Below are 22,960 nucleotides of genomic sequence, written 5' to 3' on the forward strand. Positions count from 1 at the left end.
TGAGCTATTTCCAATGTAGGTGATGATTCGTTAAATACAGAATCGGTATTTACCGATTCTGTATTTACCAAATCATTATTTACCGAATCGGGTATGTAGGAAGCACATTTAAGAGCGCTTATGTGCTTTAAGGATTTGTTATTTACCGCCAACTACAAGTTGGTGGTAAATATCGAAAACCTTTAAAAAAGCAATTTTGTGCTTTTTGAACTGTGCCATGTGGCAGACAGGTATGTGTGCCGCACGTGCACACATGCACGTTTCAGGGGTGCAACAGGATGTCAATGTGACACCCTGCCACCCTTGAATGTGTTCCCCATATTACCGAATCAGTATTTACAGATTCGGTAATTTCCATTCATTCCTATGGGCCTCCAGGCCTAATAGGAATGAATAGGAATGACTGAATCGGTAAATACTGATTCTAAAATACCGAATATTACAGATTCGGTAATATTTACAGAATTGTTTGCTACATACCATTTACCGATTCTGAAATACCGAATCGGTAAAATTCGGTATTTTAGAATCGGTAAATGGCAATTATCTACATATGGCCCTATGTGATTTACCCAGGATCAGTGGATTTTGAGATGAAGCAGAGGATCGAACCGGATTCCCCAGTTCCAAAGTCGGCAGCTCTGGTTATTACGCCACATCCTCTTCCCACTGAAAATCAAGTTCTGAATGGTTAAGAAGATCTAATTTAGAGTTTGATATAGATTGTTAAATGTCAGAGCCACTGTAAAACATTCACTACAAATTTAAAAAGTTTTCAGTAATGAAGACTGCCTTTATTGTTTACTACAGAGACATTGTTTTATCACTAACTTTCATTTTGTTGACTTTGCAAAGCTTGACTTGGATTCGTTTTATATATGCACTGAGCTTGAGCTTTATGGACGAAGATGTTCTAACGTAACAAGAAGGGAGGCACTCATTTGATGAATCAGAGTTTTTTTAGAAGGGATTGGAAATAGGAGTATTGGTGGATGTAGGGCGTGTTTGTGTTTCTTACAAGGTCGCTCTGCACCAAACGGTTCTAGGAAATTAATTTAGCTGCCAACCTGGGAGGTAAAGCACTTAGCACTCTAGACTACTCGAGTCATATTGAGAATGTGCAGACTTCCAAAGGCAAGCCCTGTCCATGGCCATGGCCAGAGACCCTTGCCGTATATGGGCATTTTCTGCATGAATGGCTCTTACCATTTCAGAAAAACCAATCCATAGAAAGTTTTTTTGAGATAGACTTCTGCATACTTATTTTTTAAGGTCTAAATTAGTATTTCAGATTATATCTTTTACATTGTCAAGCAATTACTTAGGATGCTTTTAATTCGCTTATTTCTTACCACTCCTAAACATCATCCATCTCTGCCCTCTAAAAATGCCTGCACACATAAATAACCCCCATCTCCGAACCCTGAACTCTTAAAGTCCTTTCTACACCGGCACTCTATCTCTTAACCTACAGCGCCCTCAGTGTCGCTAAACTCCACCCATTCCTGAACCCTAAAAATCCTGCCCCACTTCTTAACTCAACTCATCCATGAAACCTAAAATCCCACCCATAAAAAGTGTTGTATCCTGTGTATTTTACAATACTTTCTTCCTGAGTGCTCTGCTCGTTGCTGCTCAGCCAGTGTGTGAGGTAATTAAGAATGTTGAGTGTGTTTATGCGTGGATGAGTAAACAGTTGGGAGTGAATGCGTGGGTCCACCAGCAGAGATGCTGCTCCCTGTGGGGCTTACTCAACAGCTTACTTACCATCTTACCAGCTACATGGAACTGACTTTAACTAAGTATTAATAAACCTCTTCTTATAGTTCCATATAGGTTCCCAATATAGGCTCAGGTAATCACCTAACCTTTCACCTATATTCTCCCCTACCCTTAAACAGCAGACCGGTTCTTAGTGCTGACCTTTTATCTAGTTATGGTAATGTCCAAAGTTGACATGGGGTTTTCTCCGAAAAGCTTACGCCTCATTCATTTTGAATGAGGATTCTTGGACTCACAATAGGACAGCAGGCCTCCCATCTCCTGCATAATAACTATGTACAAGGGTCATTCTTTCCGTAATCCTAGCCCGACATGACAAAGCAAGGTATATCCCCAGAGGGTACCACTTTGGGAGATATATACATATCTCTAGCTGTGATAGTGAGAGGAGAAAAGGACTTCCATGTATTTATTTATTTTTAACATTTATAAAGCGCACTGTAACCCTACGGGCATCCTGACGCTAAAATACCAGAAGAGGCTAGCACGTAAACTGTAGAACTAAACTAGGCGACACACTGACGCGAGAAACTGAGGCTCCTGAACGCAGACACTCCAGCTCGAAGTGGTCTGACATCCCTTGCCGGGTGTCCATCTTGGGACCAAGATGGGGTCCCACAGTCGCTTACTTCAGGTAATGGGGTCGACTTTATCCTAGAGGGATTCTTGGCTTTACACCCACATACATGCTAGGTACACTTGGGTATATATTTAGGGTCGCATCATAGGTGTACGCCAGCTAAGAGAGAGAATACTTTATTGTTTGATTAATAAAAATCATTACAATGGTGGAAATGCATCAATAGAAATGTATATCGAACAATTGTTAAAATATTTACACATAGGGCAGTAAACAAGCGTTAACTAGACTCCAGTGTCTTTGCTTACATTATTTCCTTGTGCTCTTTTAGAAGCAGCCTAAATGCGGCCATCTAATACATTGATACCGTCGCGAACAAATAGTAAATAATAAGAGGATGTGAATTTCAACAATAAATAATTATTTGAAACCTAATATTCTCTATTTGTTCATGCTATTAAAATGTTGACTCCATCTATATGAGGAATCCTTTTTCTTAAGACACAGTTAAGAGCCGGAGTGATCCATTCTAGTTTTAACATCAACTAAAAAGATGGGGCAAGACATTAGTCATTGTTAAAAAGCTGCTAATTAAACCATTAATGGTGCAATTATATTTGTAAATATGTAAAAACCCTACATAACGTAATTAAAAACTTCAAGGTCACACAAAGCACAGGACAATAAATAAACAATGTGCAAAATACCATATTCTGCCGCTGTCAAATAGAACAGTAGAGTAAAAAGATTGGCAAAACCACATCGTGCTTGGTTCTCCCCATTACGAATTAACAGCTGTTAGCCTGCTGGCTCGTGCAGTTTAAAAGTCTTTTTACTGATCTTGTAACAAAGTTAGTGAACCGGATGTTGAGCACTGGAATGTCCGGATTGATAGATGCAAGAATGGCTTGGCAACAAGAGCGAACTACAAGTTTGTTCCATTCGCCCTTTAGCAAGGTCTTTCGATTGTTAAGAAGTGCAGGACAAAGAGATAACACGTGCTCAGTTTTTCCCTTGCTGCTCTCACAACCCCTGGACGTTATATTGGTTATTGTGTGGCGCCAACCTGGCAAGTGATACAGGAATGGCCATTCACCCATTCTGAGGGCCCCATATTTTTTTTCCACTGCACTGAGTAGGTGCACGACATGTGAGGCGGACAATATGTGAGGCGCCACAACCCCTGGCCTAAACCCCAATATGACCGACCAGGAATGCTTACGTTGTACCAGTTGGGCTCTGTCCGAGTGGAAGGACCAGGAGCGGACATTGTTTTTAACGTAGGTTTTGAGTGCCTGCTGGAATGGGTTGGAGATCCAAATTTCTTCTGCATCCAGGAGTTTAAAATAATCTTGTAGAGAACGCCAGTACGGTCTCCCAAGCTGACAGGCTAAAATTTCCTGCCACAAAAGGCCTCCAAGCTTCCTGATGAATGCTCCAGCCCCTACCGCTCCATGTTCTTGGAGATTAAACTCAAGTCATATTTGGGCGATGGATTAGGTTTTTAGAAGGCTCAGCACTTGTTTAAAAATTCTTGTTATTTTGTTCACAAGGCTGGTGTCTTTCCCCTGCATGATCTCCTGACCGTAAGTGAGGTAATTGATGTTTTTTTGCCGGTAATCAAAAGAGAGAGAAAGGACTAGGTAGCTAGTCCGTATCCCCAGGGATTATATGTATTATCAACAAGGACTAGCCTGATTGTGAAGAGACTCAGATTTGTATGTTTAGGGGTAAAACATTTGGTTTGATCAGGAAGCCCTCACCCACCAACCTAGTTGGTGGCATGCTTCATCATCAGGCCCACCCAGTGACACCGAATGTGCCCCGGGTGTGCTTCGACGCCTGAATACAGCGGAGCAGGTATTTTACTGAGTGTGCAGTGTAGTGTAGTGGCGTGAAGATGAAGATTAAAAGCTATACAGTGGTCCCAGTACCCGAGGGTAATAAGTATTTTATTAACTGGGCCTTAGCATTAAAGAAGGCTGATGGATGTATAGGAGTATAGATTATGACATCCTGCATCCAGGTGTGGTCTACATTTTTCAGCCAGGCCTTTATTTTTGAAACTGGCTTTCCTCAGTACCATTAAATAGGTGATAGTGCAGTCTTAATTTTAAGTGAAAGTGCAGTCTTAATTTTAAGTGAAAGTGTAATTGGTAAAAATGTGTGGCACTCGCTAATGTTCTATATATGTGTGAGGGGGTTTCCCTCTTTGAGCATTAATTGGCTAGTTGCCGCCAATGCGGAATACCGCGGCAGGACAACAGGTTCGCTACAGGTCCCGACCGAAAGTCTCGGTCAAAACCTCTGCCAGGTGATTCCATGAAACATTTGCGATCTACCATCCTTCTACTCTGTTAGTGCTTATAATCATTTATTTCTGTTACTGTCAAGTAGATGTTTCAGCCCATCTATTTTATACTAGAATGATGCTGGTTCAATAAATGCTTATTCAAAAACATGCCCATCGTTTATTCTGGGTATTTCTCCTAAATGAAGTGAGCACAAGTGACTGAGCAAAAAGTAGTAGACTGTTTCCACGATCCTGAGGGATCAGGGTTGCCATGTTCGATAGTTGCCAAGAACTATTCTCTCCTTGGTAAGAGGAGTTTCTAGTGGCACTGTGAGCTAGCTGGTATACAGGCTGACATATTCAGTAGGGATGTCTATAATCAGTCTGACTCCAATCCTACAGTATATGTTGTCTAAACGCACAGATCCTATATAGTGTTTATAGGAACTGCATGACACCTGGACTACTGGATTCACCTCTTTTACAACACTGGTGACGATGAAGGAAAGACACCATGCTTGAGGAACAAGGTGTAGAGTTATTGAGGTCTACAGTAAAACTACAGAAGAAACTAAGAGATACATTTAGAGTGAAGAAAACAAACCCTGAAAGAAACAGAACGTCCTGATGCCCGACCACTGTCCCCTTTGTCGGACAGCCCATAGCCTGGGCGTGTATCTGTTATTTTTTCTAAGTTTAAATCTTTATTGCACATTATTCAATCAGTCGCAGCCATTTGCCTACAACCCAGGGGCCAGCAGCATGTTGTTATGGTTAATTATACACATCTATTAAGCCAACAACCCCTAGGGCAGGCAGCAAAATTGTGTACCAATAATTAAAAGATACTTTATGCATAAAGAAAACTGATAATGCAACCCATAAAATTAAACCAAACATACTCAGCCTGCATCATTGGAATGCTGACAGATATACTCGAAGTTATGAAAGGTCGTTTGGAAGTCAATGTACGGTGGGATGTATAATCTATCCAGCGTGTGGGATGTATAATCTATCCAGCGTGTCGCATGATAAACTCCCGGTAGACCCGCGCTCCCTGCAAACAAAACTCTACATTTTAGACAGCTGCAGTGTGATCATTGCTATGTATGTCCGGGGGGGACTCTGGATTGGCATCCGCTTCTTTAGCAAGCATATATGACGTATAAAGTCCCAAGAAATTCTTGGGTCTACTCCTGGGAGAAAATAATTCGCAAAAATTCTCAGTCTGTGTGCAATAGTAAAGCATGTAGTGTGACCATTGTGTCATCGTGGGCAAGAGGCCCCTAGACCAGCACATCGCAACTCGCAGCTTAGCTATGAGAAGTCCCATATCACCTAATCTACGTACTGACTTAGTGTTTTAGAGTACCCTAAAAGTGCCCGAATCAGGTCTGGGCTTAGCTCTGTATGTACCATGTCCCCAATTCCCGAAAAATGGACTCCCAGAATGTATCCCCCCCCCCCCGGGCACTGCCACGCTAGGTGGAAGAAATCCGCTAGGTGCGCTCTACATCTCTCACAAGCCAAGGTATCCCTTAAACCATATCTATGTAATATCTCTGGGGTGTAGTAGACTCTATTCACATACTTGAAATTAATCAATCTGTGTCTTCCGTGCAGGGAAATGCTTTGTGTACTGCTGCAGCAATACGTCCACATGTCGTCATCAATGTTTTGTTGTAAATCTCGTTGTCAGGCCAGCCTGGCTTTAGTGAAGTGGTATGCTCTGTGGGACATTGCTAATTTATATATATTAGTGACCATTTTGCGGGGTGACTTTGCTCTAATTATGTAGGAACGCTCCAGCACTTCAGGCGGTTCCAGCAGTTTGTCTCCTAAAATTACACACAATGCCCTCCTCACTCTATGAAACTGAAACCGTTGCAACATATTGCTAGAAACAACCGGATCCCTTACCTCTTAACAAGACTTAACTACTCCGTCTTGGAATAAGTCCCCAGCCGTCCGTATATTCAATGATTGTAACACACGTACAACCCCTTTATCCCTACACCGGGCCAACCATATAGTCCATTCAATGGGCATGTCCGGGGAATATAGCAGCGCACCCGCCTGCAATTGCAACATGCTATGCCATGCATGTTGAGTCGAATTGACAGAGTCCAAGATCCGCCTCCGATCAAAAGTCGTGGCCGGAAGAGGGTTTGCAAAAGTTTTTCCATGCGGAGAAACGGTATATCAGGAGAGCCATGCATCCAGTAATAATCCAGAGCGCCTTGCGCCATTCTATAATATAAATTAAAATCTGGCACACCCAACCCCTCCAAATAATACGGTAGTGTGAGTATCCGCCAGCTCACCCTTGCCTGCTTGCCGGCCCATGCCAATTTTACCAATTGTTTGTTGACTCTCTGAAAGAAAGAACAGGGTAGCACCATAGGTATGTTTGTGAAGAGGAACAAAAAACGAGGCAGGACCACCATCTTCATAATTGAGATTCTACTTAATAAAGAAAGAGGTAACCCAATCCAAGTGTCAACATCACCCTCCAATCTGCTTACTGCGGTGGCGTAATTTTCTTTAAACACGATCTCCGAGTCTGTATGAAGGCGGACACCAAGATATCGTATCGCTTCAGTGGACCATTGCTGTGGATAGTCCGGCTCAAATGGTATTGTGGCCAGTGTGAGAGGGAAAATTATGGATTTTGACCAGTTAACACGTAGGCCCTATAGCGCCCGAAGTGCACCAGCTCCCTAAGGACCAAAGAAAGATTGTTTTCCGGTACGCAGACATATAATAATGTGTGATCCGCATAGGTAGACACATTGATCTTCTAGGTTGGGAAGCAAATGCTTTGATGGCTATGGTACTCCCTTAATGCACACGCGAGAGATTCAGCTACCAAGGCGTATAAGATTGGGGACAATGGGCAGCCCTGCCTCGTTCTCTAGTTATCGGGATAGTATTGGTTACTAGGTAGCCTATTTTGATACGAGCCGTGGGGGAATTATAAAGCACTCCAATCAGTTGGAGGAAGACTGGGCCCAGTCCCATCCTAGTTAGAACTTGCCGCATGAAAGGCCATTCGACAGAATCGAACGCCTTCTCCATGTCGAGGAAAACCGTAACTGCTGCAGTGTCCGGGTTGGTATGTTGTATGGTACCAAACACCGAACGGAGATTTTATGTAAGGTTCCTGTGCTGAATAAAAGCCGCCTGTTCAGGGGCAACTAAAACTGGCACCAGTGGCACGAGCCGATTAGTGAGTATCTTAGCGAATAACTTGGTATCCACATTAAGCAGGGAGAGCAGACAATATGTTCCACATTTGTCCAAGGGTTTACCCGGTTTGGGGATAGTAACGATTAACGCTTCCCTCATTGGCGGCAGCATTGTGCCGACACAGACATGTCGTCAAAAAGCATTAAGATGTATCAGAGTAATATATCAAGAAAGGTTCTATAAAAACCAACTGTGAGGCCATTCGCTCCCGGGGGGCTCGCGCCAGGGGCAATACAATCTCATCCTTTTCTATAGGTCGCATGAGAAACTCCCGGTGAATGTTAGTGAGAAACGGTAATTGAATATGCGTGAGATAGGAAAGAATTTTTTCCTCCGAACCAGACGACCAAGACGAATACAATTCTGCGTAAAAATGCCTAAACCTATATACTATCGCCACCTCCTCCATCAAAATCTCACCATCCTCCGACTTGAGTTCAGTGATCTGCGTTCTACCTCGTTTGGCTTTCACTATTTGTGCTAATACAGAACCCGGCCTGTCCCCTTCACCATATACTCAGCCGTGGCATATTTGCCCAGATGCAGCATCCTGATATTCGCCCAGTAGGTCTTTGATATCCTGCGTTATCGCCTCCTCATTACACACCTGCTGGCGCTGTTCCAAGACACCTACTTTTCGCTGGAGGCCAGCCAGCCTCTGTCTAACAGATCGCAGTACACCCGAGTGTTTTGCCATGGCTACTCCCCGGATGTAGACTTTAAAGGTTTCCCAGATAACTTGAAAACTATCCACGGATCCCACATTTGTAATGAAAAAGTTTTCGATAGCTTCAGCCATGTCGTCTTTAAAGACAGGGTCCAGCAATGAATAAGGTGGAAACTGCTAAGAGAATGGTGGAACCGTCTTCGTGGGCACGTTAAGTACCAGCAACAGTGGAGAATGATCCGATAGTGTACGAGGGAGTATCAAGCATTCACGGATGCGACCCATAAGAGGTGAGGATATCAACCAATAATCTATACGAGTGTGTAAATTATGATAAGCTGAAAAATGTGTGAAGCCACCTCTAGCCGGACTTCTCGTTCTCCAGACATCGCACAGAGCCATGCCTAACATCACACTTTTCCAGTGCCCTGGCTGCCGTAGATGGTCACTTTGCCAGTCCCCACGATCTATCCAGATTCGGATTCCTGATTAAAGTCCCCCCAAAGAGAGCATGCATCCGGATACCTATATACAATGCTAGCAAGGGTATTAAAAAAACTCTGTGCAGTCGTAATTTGGTCCATAAACATTTACTACAATGAGATCAACACCTTTCCCTTGACACTTGGAGATCACAAAACGGCCACTGCTGTCTGAGTGTAATTGTACCATTGAAATAGCCGACCAGAGGTTAACCCATGTTAGCACCCCCCTTGCATGCGTAGTGAACCCTGATGTGTTAATGTTGCCTAAAAGTCCTCTACTTCGCAGCAACGCACTGGTTAACAGCAGATGTGTTTCCTGTATCAGGGCAATAGCAATATTGTGCCTGTTAAGATAATTCAACACTTTGAGCAGTTTCCGATGATCATTGAGCCCACGTACATTCCATGTAAGTGCGCGCAGGGAGCCTAAAGTCTCTAACGCATGGGCATTACTGTGTCCCACCGTCATGTGTAGTGGAGCATACCTTATATCCTGACCCATACAACAGGTATATGAAACACTCATCTGATACCAGATTCGTGCCAGGCTTCGTACAGCTTAAACATCAACAGGTTCCCCATCTGCAGACCTCCCCCTCACCCACAACAGACCTCCCCCATCTTGGTCGTGATTCATTCCTTTGAACTCTCACCACCCTCCCCTCATCCACCCAAAAATCCAAATGTCCACACCCTTGTGTAATACACTCGTAGGCAGATGTTGCTCGCTCTACTATGAATAACCGTATAAACATTAAACAGTTCACTCCTGTGCATCGACAGTTCAAAGATGTGCAGCCTCTCAGACCAATTATATTTAGGCCATAACTGACATACAGGGTGAGCCGGACGAAGGTTCCTCCCTGCCCAGTCCTCAGGAGAACGTGATGCAATGTTAACCTGTATAAATTCCAACAGGCTCGTTACCTGAACCACACTCCCCCGCCCCTCCCGTCGACCGCTCCCAATATTCACCTACTTCCTGTCCAATGATCCCACAGACACGTCCCACGAGGCGGTTTTAATTGCACCAGTGTATCATATGGAAAGGAGCTGCTCCCCCAACTGTATTTTCAAAATCAAACACGTCATCACCCTCCCCTCTTTTCACCTCTCACCAAAAAAAACATACTTATCATATAGGAGTGCACTGCTCTGTCAGTCTTGGTCCTCAAGGGAACCCCAAGTAGCCTCAGCCTGTAGGTGTCGCTCCGGGCTATGACGTCGCTCCTTAGCCCAGTCTTTTAGGGCCTCTTGTAAGGATTTTGGGTCTGTGAAGATGTGGGATCGTCCTTGCCTGTTGACCCGAAGCTTCGCAGGATACAGCAAAGCGTAGTCTACGGTCATGTCGGGTAGTTGTTTTTTCATGGGGACAAATTGGTGGCGGGCCTTCTGCACTCGGATAGTAAATTCTGGGAACAATGATATTTCATAGCCCTCATAGTTCAGAGTTCGCTTTTTCCTCGCCAGTCTCAGAGCAACATCCCCATCTCTATAGTGGAGTAATTTTGCGATTATCGAATGAGGTGGCGCTCCCGGGGCAGGCATGGCCCAAGGGAGTGATACCCTCTCTCCACTACAAACATGGCCGAAAAAAAAACCCTCACCCAGCAGATTGACCAACAGGTTCTCAATAAACAGTTCCACGTTACGAGTCGCTGTAGATTCCGGCAGGCCAGTGATTCTGAAGTTGCATTGACGGGAACGTGCTTCCAAGCCCTCTGTTTTGTCGTGGAGAATTTGTAGGACTTTTCCCAGTTGTTTATGCTCTGTGTCCAATGTTGTATGCGCTTCCTCCACCTCTGTAAGTCTCCGCTCGGACATGTCCAAGCATTCAGCATGTTAGTCCAAGGGCTCAAACATTCTATCCATACAATAGGATAGGGCATCCATCTTCGTACCCAACGAGGTGATTCCGTTTTGCAGGCTTTTTTCCATAGCCACCAGCATCTCACGTATATCTGGGCTAGGGTCCTCCGGCATAGGGCTTGCCTGTCTCCTTTCTGCTCCTTCTGTAGAAGCGTCATGCGATTTTGATTGCTTTTGCTCGAATGAGAGCTTGGGCTGAGCTCTATCTACTTTACCCGTTTTGGCGCTCAACTGGACTATCCAAGCAGGGCTCTCCAGCACACCAGACCCAAGGTCTCTCACTCCAGTTGTCAGCTTATAACTCGTGGGCTCCACCAAGTTAACAAAACCCTGCCGCTGGCAACCCTATGCCAAAGCGCTGTCGTCCGCCGAGTGATACCAGCAGCTAGCGTCCCTCTACTTTCATCAGCTGGTGGGGCTTTGTTTTAGGGCACCAGGCAGCTCCTAGATGCGGAACAGCTATAGGCTTACAATCAGGTAGCGTCTCAGCTTCCGAACTCCGATCAGCCGCAGCTATCCAGGTCAGTACTGTTCTAAAGTCAAACTGCCCAGCAATTTTTCAGCGCCTCCTGACTCCGGTCTTCATTAGGCCGAACCTGACTTCCATACCCCACTCCAAGGGGCTGGAGTGAAGAATGGCGACAACCCCTGTCCTCACTGAGGTAATCTTCTGCCCCTCCGTCCAGGCACCCCAGAGCAGGACTAATACACCGGCGCAGCAAACCCCGGGTGGTCAGGCCATCTCAGTGCGTTTTGTGACAAATCCCCTTCCTCCTAACACCGCAGGACTCTCCTTGACAGGGGTTCCCTCAGTCACTCACCCTCTGAGCCAGAAGGAGCAAAGCTCATATGGTGGAATACTTCTCTGCAACTGTGCATGCAAACCACACACACAGTTGGTGGGTCCAGCGGAGGGAGGGGGTGGCCGAGGCGCCTATTTGCCCGAGCCCGCTCCCGAGATCCACTCTGAGCTCCCACCGCAGGCCTGACTCCCCGTTGGTTTTGAGGGTTGAACTAAGAACCATGGTCAGAGATGTGAGAGCTCGTCAATATGCAACGCCTGTGCCGTCCTGCTGGAGATCGGACAGCCGATCCCTGTGTTCCACTACTCCCCCACACCTCACTCCTTACTTACTCTGGGGTAGCGGTGTGTCTCTCAGGAGTCCGGTGCTCGGATTGGGAGGAGCAAAGCTGATTCCTTGCAGGCGATAGATGTCGAACAGCGCGGGATCCTGCAGCGTCTTGTCGTCAACCCGCCCCCGCGTCACACCACAGCACGGGAATTCTGGCCTAGCGAGGCGAGCAAAGTCCGGGTCGCCTAACCTCGCTTTCCCCGGTCGTTTTTTGACAGGAGGAAGATCCTCGGATTCCTGGTCCGCTCAGACGTTCAGTTCTCAGTCTGCACAACATAGGGCGTTGAGAGATCTTCGGATAAATGCTGAATGGTGCTGCGATGCGACAGAGCTGAGGGCTCAAGCGGCCATCATGGTCGCGAGCAAGCTCCGCCCCTGTGTATCTGTTATTTATGTGTTCTGTTCCCATTCATGTGAATTGGTAGATTTCAATTAAAATAAACCTGCAGCATTAAAGTGGAGTCAGCTTGCAGTGTACTGTGGGGATAACCTGCAGTGTTTATGTTAAAGGATCCAGCAAAAGAATTTGAAAAAAATAATATGGACTATTTTATATAAAATCCTTTTTAACATGTCTGTGCATTTGCTGAATGTTAAAACATGAAAGGGAAAAGGTGACAACCCTACTCGCCTATCCCAGTCTACCTTGATCCGACTCACATTCCAGCCCTGTCGAGTGGAGTTCCTGTGTGGAGATTACACCTGTCAGTGGCGAAGTGTGTAAGGGTTGAAAGATACCCTGTGCATCAATGCCCTGTGTGTGTGGTGTTGTGAACGGATCCCCTGTTCTAAGATGCCCTGTGAGTCTGGCTATGTTTAAGGGGTGTGAGACACCCAGTGTGAGGATGCCATTTGAGTGTGGTGTGTGACATCATAAGGCTTTCCCATTTGCTCTTTACTGACTCCAGTCCTTCTTTTCCCTTGTGATACTGCGATTAATAACTAGGTATTGTGTGTTCACCAACTATGTTACCGCCGTCATTCCATACTACGTGTATTAAGAGTGTATTACATGGAGTAGAATGCCGAGGGTGGAATGGTGGGAGAGCGGCCAGGGTGGACGCAGCTGTTGGTGTCTCCTGTCGTGTGTGCTGATGCCAACGTCTTGAGCAGGAATAAACTTATGGAAAGGAAATATATATGTGTCAGTGGTTATTGACACAAGAGATACCTACATTGTGATGAGACTAGATGCAATGTAAGGATAGCAGGCGAGCCTCATTTGCTGCTGAAACATGGTTTATCTTTGCTACATTCAGTGTTTCCAGAAAGTTGCATTCAGGGTATTGTGAGGAGTTCCTCATTGCTTTCCTCTCTTTACTAATTGCACAGCTGGCATCTTCAACAGATATCTTAAACACTAAGGTCCTTTCATCCCTGCCCAATTCTCATGCCTCGCTGTCCATCAAGAAACAAACCTCAAGCATGCAACCATTCTCTCTATTTTTAAAAACACCAGAGCTGGTTGCTCACTGCTACCAAAATAAAAAAAATTCTCATCGCTCTGATATTTCACGAAAACAATGAAAACCTTATTGCATGACAGAAAAGATTGTATCATATTGAACACCAGTATATTTAGATTATTGATACATTGTTTTATGGGATTACATGGATTGCCAGTTAAGCCCACTGCAGACCAAGTGTCCTTGCCACTGTGAATGTATTTTAATTTTAAAAAACTAATGCTTGATTTAAGCTCTTCCATGCTCGTGTCGGAACCGTTCCGTCACGAGCCACGGGTGGGCTGTGCTGGTGACGGTACGGTTCCGTCACTGCCCTGCCGCCACGCCTGCGCGGCGAGAATTCCGCGCCTGCGCTAACGTTCTAAAGAACGGGCGGGCCGTGACGAAACCGTTCCGTCACAAGCACAGCTCACCCGCGAGCCTTGACGGAGTGGTTCCGTCACAAGCACGGAACCGCCGCACGGCCGCCCCACCCCCTTAGCGCTGCGGCGGAATAGCCGCCGCAGGGAAGGGGTTAAAATTGTTTGAGTAAGCATGACTAGGCTTCAGCTGACATGACCTGGCCTAGTAACCTACAGTGACATTCATTTTACAGTCATTAAAGAGGACAAGGGGGAACCCATTTAATCACTCGGGACCGTGGGTAGCAAGTATTTATCAAAACAACAAAGGTCCTGAGCAAGGGAGAATAAAGAAAACTTGATATATATAGATCACAGTGGAACTCTATATAGTCTTAAAATTCCATGACCAGCCGGCCAAGGAATATTTATTGATTCAATTATTTTATGATGTCAAAGTTACAGCAATTAACCCAAACAGTATGGGTTAAATTGGGGCACAGTCCTGTGCCATCCAAGAAGGGGAGAGCAAGAGGGTAAAGGTAAGTGGGGAAAGTTATCAGGCAAACAAAGTGAGCTGACAGGTCACTGGCATTTAGTATACATTTAACAGTGTATCCTGAAGTCATTCATACACACAATAGTATTATGTAGGTACATGTATGAATTACTTTAAGGTCGACGTTTCGATCCCTAGCTCAGATATAACGGGATCATCATCAGGACAAGAAATTGATATTGCCTGAACATAATTAATAATAACACCGAGTTGGGGACCCGGGAGGGTGTAGGCTTCAGTTCAGAGGGACCTCTTGGCGGGGTTGCGCGAGCCAACAAGATTCTTAGTGGGTTCACTGTACTTCAATCAAGGGTTGTGTTGAAGTTCTGTCGAAACGCTGATCAATGTTTACAGACAAGCCCCAATCTTCAGGGTTTGTTAATGAGGTTCCAAGTCTTGGGAATCCTCAATTTAAGAACTTCTATGCCTCTTCAGTTGGATGCATGGTTTCGAGTGCCAAAACTTAGATGTGGAGTGAGTTCTAGGGGTGAATAAAGTTGCTGATTATGCCTCTCAATCGAGCCTGACAATATGGCCAATCGGATGTTTATAACGCGGGTGCGCTGTCCTCGCGTTTCCTCAATCAAGAACAGGCGACGTAGTGCGGCCAGGCGGTTAACTGGTCCGCTGTGGGAGACAAACGTTTTCCTGGAGTGCCGATCAATGGGGCTGCTCGCGAAGGGTTCCTTCGCGAGCAGCCCCATTGATCGGCACTCCAGGAGAACGTTTGTCTCCCACAGCGGACCAGTTAACCGCCTGGCCGCACTACGTCGCCTGTTCTTGATTGAGGAAACGCGAGGACAGCGCACCCGCGTTATAAACATCCGATTGGCCATATTGTCAGGCTCGATTGAGAGGCATAATCAGCAACTTTATTCACCCCTAGAACTCACTCCACATCTAAGTTTTGGCACTCGAAACCATGCATCCAACTGAAGAGGCATAGAAGTTCTTAAATTGAGGATTCCCAAGACTTGGAACCTCATTAACAAACCCTGAAGATTGGGGCTTGTCTGTAAACATTGATCAGCGTTTCGACAGAACTTCAACACAACCCTTGATTGAAGTACAGTGAACCCACTAAGAATCTTGTTGGCTCGCGCAACCCCGCCAAGAGGTCCCTCTGAACTGAAGCCTACACCCTCCCGGGTCCCCAACTCGGTGTTATTATTAATTATGTTCAGGCAATATCAATTTCTTGTCCTGATGATGATCCCGTTATATCTGAGCTAGGGATCGAAACGTCGACCTTAAAGTAATTCATACATGTACCTACATAATACTATTGTGTGTATGAATGACTTCAGGATACACTGTTAAATGTATACTAAATGCCAGTGACCTGTCAGCTCACTTTGTTTGCCTGATAACTTTCCCCACTTACCTTTACCCTCTTGCTCTCCCCTTCTTGGATGGCACAGGACTGTGCCCCAATTTAACCCATACTGTTTGGGTTAATTGCTGTAACTTTGACATCATAAAATAATTGAATCAATAAATATTCCTTGGCCGGCTGGTCATGGAATTTTAAGACTATATAGAGTTCCACTGTGATCTATATATATCAAGTTTTCTTTATTCTCCCTTGCTCAGGACCTTTGTTGTTTTGATATATTCATTTTACAGTGACAGAAAGAATTCAGTCTTTAATAGTACATGAAGTGTACTTTTCTCTTCTCTGTCTTTACTTTTCCCGGTGCCTTAATTTGGCGAGCTAAACGTATTTGTTTGTGTTCCTCCAGAAGAATGTTTCTGTATGTGTAACAAATTCAAAATTCTTACCTTTACATTCTAAGAATTGGTTCATCAGTAAGACTTTCTATTGTTTTGATTTGTTGCACACACATTTCATGTTCTTTCTTTCATTTCCTATATAAGCCTAGTCATAATTAAGCATTAAAGTAGGAGTCCCTGATTGTTCTTATTTGGCGTATCATAATTTCTCAAAAAGCTATTGGTTTATAAGTATGCCCCTGTGTATGTGCAGCCCTAGTATGTTAGATCTCACTGTGGGGAGAGTGTGGTTTTCACTGCCTGAAACCTATGAAATGAACCATTTTTGGGCGCACCCCAGACTTTTTGCGCATTTCAGACTCCATGTCAGTCTGTCTATACTGGGATTTTAAAGCAAGAAAGTGTGAGTAGTCTCTATGCCATTCGGCTTGCTTCTTTAGAGCCCACTCGTAAGCTGATTCTACATTAGTCGGTCAAATGATGTATACTTACACTGTCCTTGACCTGTACTGCAGATTTTATGCTAGTTCTTTTGCTGAACTTTACTTTGGTTTTAGTTATTTAATGGCTCTGGAGGCAACCTTATGTTGATCCTCTCACATTTGCAATTATCTGATGTAATTTTAATGCAGATTTGAATTTGACCAACTAATTTTTACCTTTTGTAAGCTTCTTACATTTGAATAAACCTTTGTAGTTTTGATTTTTAATTTTGCCCTGTAAAAGTTTATTTGCGAAAGGGTCATCCTTTTATGTGAATCACATACATAAACAATAATAATAATACTCAAATTTGTATAGCGCAGCTAATCAACCACGAGATGCTCAAGGCTTGCACATACAAACTCTTATGAGTTAGTACATGCATGTTTGCCATACAATTAGATGTGTGTCATTGAAAAAGCGATAAAGACATGAATTATGCTGTTCCTATCATGAACTTGGAAAATATGGAGAAAATGGATTAATATAAAGATTATGGACAAAATAGTGGATTCTTGCGCGTTGATTTTTGCAGTTCTTGCATGGCTGTGCAGCTTGATCGAGGGGCGTGACAACTCATCACATACATTGGAAGCATACGTTTGTGCTACCGGGGCAGAGCGCACTTCAAGGTAGCACGCAAACATTTGCCACTGAGCGTCCTCAAAATTATGTTTACATTGAGAAAAATAGGCGTTAATTGTATCTATTTCTTTGATCAAAAAAGCAACGCCACCTACATCACCCCAGACATGTGTAACTATTGGCGAATTGCCTTTCTTTTTGCACTATTTATACTTAGACAAGCCATGTGTGTTAAAATATTACGTCATTCCATTATTTTATTTGTGCAATCTTGACTATAAGTATACATTGTGATTGATAATACAATGAAAAGGCTCTGAGAGCAAAAGAAAATCTTAGAGGGTGTTATATTAATACAGGGTGCTTCAAACTATTTCATTTAAGGTGGTATCCTTCAGTAAGTAAGGAGAGCACCAGGTGTAAAGCTTACTACACCGCCAGAAAGATAACTAGTTCAGATGTTACAGGCAGCCCCATTTCTTTCTGGTTCAACTTACCCACAATTACCTTAGTTTATCTCTTGGCTTCATGTATTTCATCATCAGAATTACAAACAATGCAATAGAACCCACAATTATTATCAGTGTCAATCTTGTGGAATTTATTTAAAATATATACCCTACTGTAGGCCAACATTACCTTAATGTTTCTTTGAATAACCCTAACATAGAAACAGAAATTCCAGTCCTTGATTCTAGTATTAACTTTTGTTTTGATAACAATGTAGTATGCATATCAATTTATTAGGATTTGTATACTGGAGGTTTTTTTTGCATTTTTCTTGTTTATGCAGCTGTAATGGATATTCATATAACATTCAATGTATTCATTACTGGCACGGAATATATGAAACTTAGGTAATGCGAAACATTTTCTTTGACTGTCACAACATACAAACCATTTTTCATCATTTCTAGAATTTCTGGGTTTTTTCATTTAGAGTTATTTCAACGTGCAGTTGTTTTGCATTCATTATTTAAAACTAGTATGAGTGAAGTTTCTGAAAGAATTTTACTTTCAAAGTAACAGATTAATATGTTGGGTTATTAGTTCTAAACAGCGCAACAAATACCCCGAAGGAGTGTGCTGGTGCTCAAACAAAATATTATCAACAAAAACATGGCTACAGGCAGAGACTGGAGCAACTAAAAGATGTTGTCATAAGAAAGATACTTCATCTCAAAAAAAGTCATAATGCTAGCTACTGAATGCCAACGAGACAATTTTTAGAGCTTTCTTGAATTGAAATAAGGGAAATAAGGGATTTCCCTCAGATAAACATGAAGCTCATTCCACAGTTTTGATCACACCTGGAGAAAGCATTGTGTCTTGTATGGCATCAAGTGACCCGTGGTAGATGATGTGTGTCCAAGGAGCGCTACACGCAAGAGGGGGTGTCCCTCTTATATTAGATGGATAGACCAGGCCTATTCAATGAACTGCTTCGTAATCGAGGTGGTTTAAACTTCACTCGCTTTTCCACTGGAAGCTTCTGAAGAGGATGACTGTTACATTCCCTACAGTCAGTGGCGTCACTAGGGTTGGTGTCACCCGGTGCGGGTAACTCATGGTGTCACCCCCTCACGACTTACCGCATGGACCGAGTCCGCTCCGAGTCCGCCAGTGGACACAGATGGCAAATAACGGGACCATACAATGAACATTTCTCTAAGTTGTGTTTTTATAAGATCAAGTGACACCACTTCCTGGGTATATTGAGGGGCAAAGATCACATATTTCACTTACTGTGAGGTCATTAATTTCAAGGGTGCTTGATATCACTTCAGCTGCCCCGGAGACTTTGGTGAATGGTGTGTCACATCACAATTAAAACTTTAGTACCCCTTTGAAGTTGTTTGGAGAATAAACTCCAGCATCCAGACAATGTCAAGTCGTAAGGAAAAGAGATTCTTAGTTAAATTGTGAGAAAAAGGCACACCCATTTTCAGCACCAACTAGAACTCGATAATTCTAATATTGCCTGTTTGCTTGGATAAACGACACCACCTCCTTCCAGATCATTACGGATATTGCTTCCAGTTCTTGATTTTGTGTGATAGTTTTACATCTATTTAGCTAATTAGACTATCAACCCTGAAATCAGTGATTTATTGGTGGAAGTTTGAGACTGGGGACAGTGCCTGTAATGACTAACGCAAATTTACAGGAAGGGAGACTTTTGCTAGTGAGATAAAAACTTTGCACACTTATGAAAGACATGTTGGTCTCTTGAGGAGAAACAAACATATTAGGGTATTACAGGTTCTAGTGCAGCACTGTGTCATTGTATGTACTTGTCTTACAAAAATATCTGGGGTAAAATGCCACAGGTTAAACATGATACATAGTCACTGTCAAGTAGAACAGGTCATTTTAACGAGTCCCTGACATGTAACCTGATAGTTGTGTTCGCCAAGCATGTATCCTCTACCACTAGGGGGCTCCATCTCTGAGCGGCGCTCACGTATGTCTCTGGGGAGCTGAGGACCTGGGGGAGGCAATGATGTCATTTGCACCAACATTTATAACACATAAATTACACTGGTGCAGTTTAACAGATCCTGCCAATTTGAAAAACGAAATTTGCACTAAAAAAGTGCAAAAACAACACTGTCAAGACCCCGTCACCTCTGCAGTTTTGTTACCCAGATACATAGGTGCCAAAATTGCACTAGTGCATTCTGATATAGAAATATAGCTATACAACTGCATGGGCATCTGTGCAATCTAAAAAAAAATCCATAAATATAGGTGTAGGCAGTGCAACAGTGCGATTCATAAACACAAGGTTGGATTGGGATCCAAAATATGCCCTGGCACCCTCAATACGAGCGCACCACATTTCGGATTGCACCGGTTCTCAAACACTGTTTCAGTGTTTAAATGTTATATTTTTTTTTAAAAAGGAGCGGGTTTTCGATAAAAGAGGCATATTTTCTAAACTTCAATGGGATAAAAAACAATGCAAATGTTGCCAGGACTCTGTGCAAAGATTAGTTCACCATGGTAAACCACGCCTGAATATATGTGCTGCCACTTCTGCCCAGGCCCCCTGCCTCTGCTCAATCTGCATCCATTAATGGACAGGCCCAGAGAGAGTCTGGGTAGGACACCTCTACCCGTTGGTAAAACTAAGGGTGGTAGTTGCCGTCCATCTGCCCCCAGAGGCCGCTCAGGTCCACACAAAGCCCGAATCGGCCCCCATGCTGCCCAAAAAAGTGTCCCGCAGCTGCAACTCGGATACCGGCCCATCGTCCATTTTACCAATCAGGCGCTGCTTAACTGCGGGTGTAAATTTGCATGAGGCCACTTAATCTGGAAGTGTGTAGGTACAGAACCGCTCTAGTCCGGTCTGTGCAATCCATGTAATCTGGAAATGTTAGTGCAAATGACACCAATGGATGCTTTCCAACCGACCCATCACACCTTGTCCACTACTGCATTCTTCCTGGTGGACTGGGGGGAACCAAATATTTCCCAAAACAAGCTATGTGCCAGCTGAGCAGCAGCACGTTTTGTGAAACTGGGGAAAGCCTGCATTTAACAGGTATGACAGAGGCCCCACGTCCTGCAGGCCCCTGGGAGCCCCTCCTCCCTCACTTACCCACGTGCACACACAGGGCTGCAGCGACCAGGAGGGCCTTCATCTTCGTGTGGTGTTGGAAGCTTCCAGAAAGCACTGGAGGGGCGTCCGAGGGTGTATATATGTAGCATCGTTTCATAGGTAAGTAGAGGTCACGACACCATCGGTCAGAATTCCTTCTGAGAATCGTGATGTCGGTATTAATTCTCCAGTGACCAGCATCATCACATCATCTGGTGCGTGCGTGCGTGCGTGGCGTCGTGCTGCTGCAGTGCACACACTCACTGCACTGACTGCAGTAGTAGCAGTATTTATTTTTTTTGTAAGCACCGTGGTGGCGTGCGTTTGCACACACTAAAGCAGCACTGGCAGCAGAGGTGAGGGCGAGGCTGAGCCGAGGCTCAGGCTGCACTGCAGAGCGAGCCAGCCAGCGTAACTAACCAGATTGGTGTCACCCCAGATGGGGTGACACCCGGTGCGGTCCGCACCCCCCGCACCCCCCTAGTGACGCCACTGCCTACAGTTTATAAAGTACTTGTATTTAATGCATTGGTGTTGATACTGTAAATCACATTGTACGTATTCATAACCCTCACCCTGCTCATTTGGTAATGGTATATTCCACCCCCCTTCTCCCGAGTTACATTTGGTACGCTCCAGTTACCGTGGGTCTACCTTAGAATGTTGTGTAGAGATCTGATCTTACTGTGGTGGAGAGAGGAGCAGTATTGGAATAAAGAAGGCTTTTCCTTTACCTGAATGGTGTCTTCACTTTGTATCAATGACCAATGAGGAAGGCCCCTTGGCTCCCACATTATGAATGCCTTGCAGTCCCTTCTCTTCCCCCAGATAGTGGGAATTGCAGTAATCCAGGCGATTATTTATACTTAATATTGAGAAGCCATGTTTGTTAAAATATTACGCCATCATATTCTTTTGAATGTGCAGTCTTGACTAGGAGTATATATTTTGATTGGTAATACAATGAAAAGTCTGAAAGCAAAAGCAAAGCTTAGTGGGTTTTGGATAAGTGCACAGAGCTTTAGACAATTTTCCTTCATGGTGTTATGCTTCAGTAAATAAGGAAAGCACCACATTTAAAACGTACAACACCTACAGGAAGATAAATGGAAGATCACCACCTCGTGGACCTGCTTGTGGGACACCCCCGCGCCGCACGGCCACCAGCTGCTGCGTGTGCCCCTTGCCTGCCCTCTGCCTCGCTGCTGATTCGTTTGCCGGTTGCCGGCTGCCGCCGCTGCGGTTGTTTTTGCCCTTTGTTTTGACGTTAATTTGTGCCTGCTTTGTTTTACTCTCATTTTGCCCTTGTTTTTTCGATTATTTGTGCCTGTTTTGTTTTAATTCCATTTTCCCCGTGTTTTGCTTTTCCTTCCTTGTTGTCCGCCTACCTCGCCGCCCTCCGCCCTCCCTTCCTGCCACCGCCGCTTTTCCCCGCCCCTTTTTCTATTCTGTACCCTCCCCGCTCCCGCCTCCCAGCTGCTCCGCCCACCCGCGCACTTGGCCTTAAATGGCGACCGTGCGACGCAGGTGAGTGTGACCCACTTGTGGGACACCCCCGCGCCGCACGGCCACCAGCTGCTGCGTGTGCCCCTTGCCTGCCCTCTGCCTCGCTGCTGACTCGTTTGCCGGCTGCCGCCGCTGCGGTTGTTTTTGCCCTTTGTTTTGACGTTAATTTGTGCCTGCTTTGTTTTACTCTCATTTTGCCCTTGTTTTTTCGATTATTTGTGCCTGTTTTGTTTTAATTCCATTTTCCCCGTGTTTTGCTTTTCCATCCTTGTTGTCCGCCTACCTCGCCGCCCTCCGCCCTCCCTTCCCGCCACCGCCGCTTTTCCCCGCCCCTTTTTCTATTCTGTACCCTCCCCGCTCCCGCCTCCCAGCTGCTCCGCCCACCCGCGCACTTGGCCTTAAATGGCGACCGTGCGAACGCGCAGTGGTCACGCGCAGCGGGCGCGCCGATTGTGCGCCGAAGGCGCGCCAAAGGTAAGCCCGTCTGCGCCCGTCTGCGCCCGTCCGCGACCGGACCGCGCCCAGTGCCAGGACCCCTGGCCCACGAAGATCCCGACCGACCCGCCTGACGTACTCCGCCGCCACCCTCATCGCTCTCAACACCGGCCGACTCCCAGAATGCCA

At 44.9% G+C, this 22,960-nt stretch overlaps 1 protein-coding gene across 1 annotated transcript in view; it reads right to left on the minus strand.

Annotated features, from left to right (window-relative positions):
• LOC147740936 (bile acid-CoA:amino acid N-acyltransferase-like) overlaps nucleotides 1-22,960 on the minus strand; it is a 73,714-nt gene that overhangs the window by 3,431 nt on the left and 47,323 nt on the right. The window lies entirely within an intron of this gene.

The sequence above is a fragment of the Lissotriton vulgaris genome, chromosome 1_1, assembly GCF_964263255.1.
Source record: "Lissotriton vulgaris chromosome 1_1, aLisVul1.2, whole genome shotgun sequence".
Lineage (NCBI taxonomy): Eukaryota > Metazoa > Chordata > Amphibia > Caudata > Salamandridae > Lissotriton > Lissotriton vulgaris.